The sequence below is a fragment of the Elaeis guineensis genome, chromosome 15 (assembly GCF_000442705.2).
Source record: "Elaeis guineensis isolate ETL-2024a chromosome 15, EG11, whole genome shotgun sequence".
Lineage (NCBI taxonomy): Eukaryota > Viridiplantae > Streptophyta > Magnoliopsida > Arecales > Arecaceae > Elaeis > Elaeis guineensis.
This window is the reverse complement of record NC_026007.2, coordinates 62,956,327-62,960,664: the sequence shown is the minus strand read 5'-3', so window position 1 is coordinate 62,960,664 and position 4,338 is coordinate 62,956,327.

Below are 4,338 nucleotides of genomic sequence, written 5' to 3'. Positions count from 1 at the left end.
AAAATAGACCCGTCAATTGACCAATGTAGAATATTCTATGATATCCGTATAAAATATATATTTAATATATATTTTTGTATGGGTACCGTAAAATATATACATTGGTCAATTGATTGTCCAGTTTGGACAGTTTAGAATTGCATTTAATTCTATAGATAATTACATTATTCGAATATATGCGGAAGGTTTGAGAAAAATTTCGGACAGTATTTTTCTTTAGTTCTCCTCACACATTTTGAGCAGTGTGGGGAGAACTAAGGAGAAATGCTACCAAATTTTTTTCGAATTTTTTTGCATATCGTTTGATTAATGTAATTAATCTATAGAATTAATACAATTCTCGAATGGATAGGATCTATCTGTACCTATTTGTTGATGATATGATACATTATCATGTAAATCTTTTGAAATGATAAAATAATTATAATACTAAATATTTTGATTTTGATTTTATCATAGGTTTCTCTGAGAAAATGGCCAGTACTCGAGTTCGTGTACTATTGTATTATGATGGCATGATACAGAATGATGAAACTGGTGTGCAGTACAGTCACCCTACAAATCGGATGATTAGAGTATCTTCATCATTATCACGTCAAGAATTATTGGATCATTTATATAGCAGTATTCCTGTAGACAAAGAAAAATATGAAATAAAATTAAAATAAAAATCTTCTAATCTGTCGGGACAGTTAATGCAGAGCAAATATATCTTAGTTCCAATTGATGATGATGAAGATGTCGAAGAAATACTGATCTTTCTTTGAAATATTCAGAATGTCGATTTTTAGAATTATATATTGAAAAAGAAGATGTACCAAGATTTGGATACCATAGTCGGCTTTTAACTCAAGCGGACAATAATGTTGGCCTTCCTCACCTTTCGTAACTCCTATGGTGCAAATCGATAGTGTTGAGGCCATTTTTGCATAACAACATTCCACTACTGCTGGCCCTAGTTGTCTAATTATTCGAGTCCTATGGTGACTTCTCCTGTCTTTTGCTATGGTGACTTCTCCTTTGCTAGAAGTAGTGGTAAGTACAGGAGATGACACTCATATAGGAAACGATGACTGGGTAGTCAGTGGAATAAATTCTGATAGTCTAGGCTTTGAGTCAGATGAAAGTGGAGATGAAGACTGTTGGATGGATGAGGACAGTAGTAGTAATGATGATGATGGTGAAGATGAGAATGATGATGAAGATGTTCAGGCTAATATTAATGTGGAAGAACCTCAACCTCATTTGCACAACCTCCATAATATTTTAATGATATAAATTTAGATGATGGTGGTTGTGTTAGTGCTGGTCGAAGATTGAACTCTGACAATCAGTTTTGGACTCCTCGATGACTGAATTTTCTAAAGGTCTAATGTTTGAGAGTAAAGATTATGTAAGGAGAGCTGTTGATCTTTATCACATTATGAAGCATCGGACATACAATGTAGTTCAGTCGCATTCAAATTATGGTCCATACGATGCGCATTATCAGATAATGTTCAAATTATAAATGGAGGCTTCGTGCTGCATTGTTGAAAAAATATGATATTTTCAAATCACAAAATATGAGGGTCCTCACACTTGTTTGTTTACAGGATTGAGTCGAGACTACAAACATATCAGTGGAAGGATGATTAGCACATTAGTCCGACATATTGTTGAGAAAGATCTCGATGTTAAAGTTGAAGTTATTGTGGCAACCGTTAATGATCAATTTCAATATTCAGTGTCATACAGGAAAGCATGGTGTGGAAAGCAAAAGGCATTGGTTGATATTTATGGAGAATGGGAGCCGTCTTATGCTAAATTATCCTATTATATGGCTGCACTTCAACATGCAAATCCCCGTACAGTTGTTTCATAAAATTTTTTTCAAGCTGTGAATTCCAATGTCTGAGTTTTAAATTATATTTTTGGGCTTTTAAACCATCTATCTAGGGTTTTTGCACTGTCATTCTGTAATCAGCATTGATGGCACGTACTTGTATGAAAGTTTAAAGGTAAGATGTTAATTGCAACAGAAATTGATGCAGAGAATGAGATATTTCCATTAGCATATGCAATTGTGGATAAGGAGACGACTGCAAGTTGGAGTTGGTTTCTTTTCCAGCTCAGAACACATATCGTTAAAGATAGAAATAGAATATGCTTAATTTCTGATAGGCATCTAGGTATATTAAATGCCATCGTAGATGAGTCTATTGGATGGAGTCCATCACGTGCCTATCATCGATACTGTTTAAGATATATCTGCAGTAATTTCAATACTCATTTTAAAAATGTGCAGTTGAAAAGAGCAGTATGGCAAGCAGAAAGTGCTCATCAAGTTTGCAAGTTCAACTTTATCATGGATAGAATCAGAACAGTGAATGAAGAGGCTTAGAGCTGGTTGTCTGAGATAGAAAAGAAGAAGTGGACATTGGCACATGATGATGGCCTACGCTATGGTGTCTTAACTACAAATTTATTGAAGATTTTTAACAGTATTTTATGAGGAGCTAGAAATGTACCAATTATAGCTTGTGTTTAAATGATATTTTATCATCTTATAAAATACTTTAATACGAGGCATGCCCAAGCCTTGAGATATGTAGAGAAGAATTCAAATAATCTTTTTACTCCTCATGTTGCAATTAAGATTGCTGAAGATCAAGTTAAAGCTAACCAGCACCGAGTAACAGCATTCAACCTTCAAAGAGGTATATATGAAGTGCTTACGAGGAGAGCAAGCGCAGGGTTACGAGGTGGAGAAAATTTTCATACTGTTACTTTAGCTGAAAGAAAATATTCTTGTGAAAAATGGAGCATGTACAAATATCCATGTTCACATGTTTTAACTGTGTGTCAAGAAATTGCTGTATATTTTAGTGATTTTGTGGATGATACATATACAATTACAGCATATATGAATGCTTGGAGTGGTAATTTTAATCCATTACCACATGAAGATTATTGGATGCATACGCGTATGTTCAAATATATTCCTGATCATCATCGTTTGAGACCCAAGCAGAAAGGTAAATCAAAATCAACAAGACTACGAAATGAGATCGATGATAGGCAAATAAGAAGTAAGAACCACTATGGCATTTGTAGGGGACAGGGTCATGACCTCGTCGCTGTCCTAGGATACTTCAACATACTTCAACTTCAAGCAGTGGAAGAAATTAAAGGCTCCGAAGACTTATTTTCATCATTGTTTTATGTATTTCTGCGAGATTGTATTTGAATATACGTGTTTAATATTCTGAGATGAACTGAATTTTGTATTTAAGTTGTATTGTGTGGTAATATTGTGTTTAAAATATATTTCTCTTAAAATATATTGTGTCTTATTTTTTAATACACCTGTGATAATATCGTTATTTTAGATTTATTAGTGTATTATAGCTTACGATCCGCGATATCCCGATCCTCGAGACAGCAGTATTCTTACATTGCAGGAGCACCATCGATCACAGACTATTTTAGATGGCGGCGTAAGCATTTCAATCCTATTTACTATTTAAATTTTTATTTTAAAAGTTATATACATTATCTAATTATTCTATTTTATTGCAGGAGCCCAGACACCTTCGTCAATGAAGATCCGATGCTGACTTCTGGAGGACAGAGGACATCCCACATAGAGTGTTAGATTATTTACGATATCTGAGATTTTATGGAGTATATCGGATTGATCGTATACAGATGGACGTTGGTCTTATTACTACTTTGCTTGAGAGATGGCATCCAGAGACACACACATTTCATCTTCTATTTGGTGAGGTGACCATCATTTTACAGGATGTCAGCATCCTTACTGGACTATCAGTTGATGGCGATCCAGTTACCGGAGTTGATCCCACGCTTACCATTCCAGAGTGGCAGGCTTTGTGCTTGCGATTGCTAAGATTTGAGCCCGATGCATATTTTTTTGATCATTCACGACTTAGGATTGAGTGTTTGGATGATCATTATCGACATTTTCATATTGCGGATGATGCACCAGAGGAGATGGTGCAGCAGTATGTTAGGGGTCAGGTGCTGCTATTGTTAGGTGGTGTTCTGTTACCCGATACTTCAATGAATAAAATGAAGTTGATGTTTTTGCCATTATTAGAGGATTTAGACTTCACTCGTAGACTCAGTTGGGGTAGTGCAGTACTAGCTTGCCTATACAGAGCTATGTGTCGGGGTTCTTATGCTGATCAGAATGAGATTGGTGGTTATCTTATATTATTACAGATATATGAATTAAAAATTTTTATTTTTAATATTCAATTATATTTTACATTGGGTATATCATGTATGATTTTTTTAAAATTTGTAGATTTGGGTATGGGAGCATATGTCGAC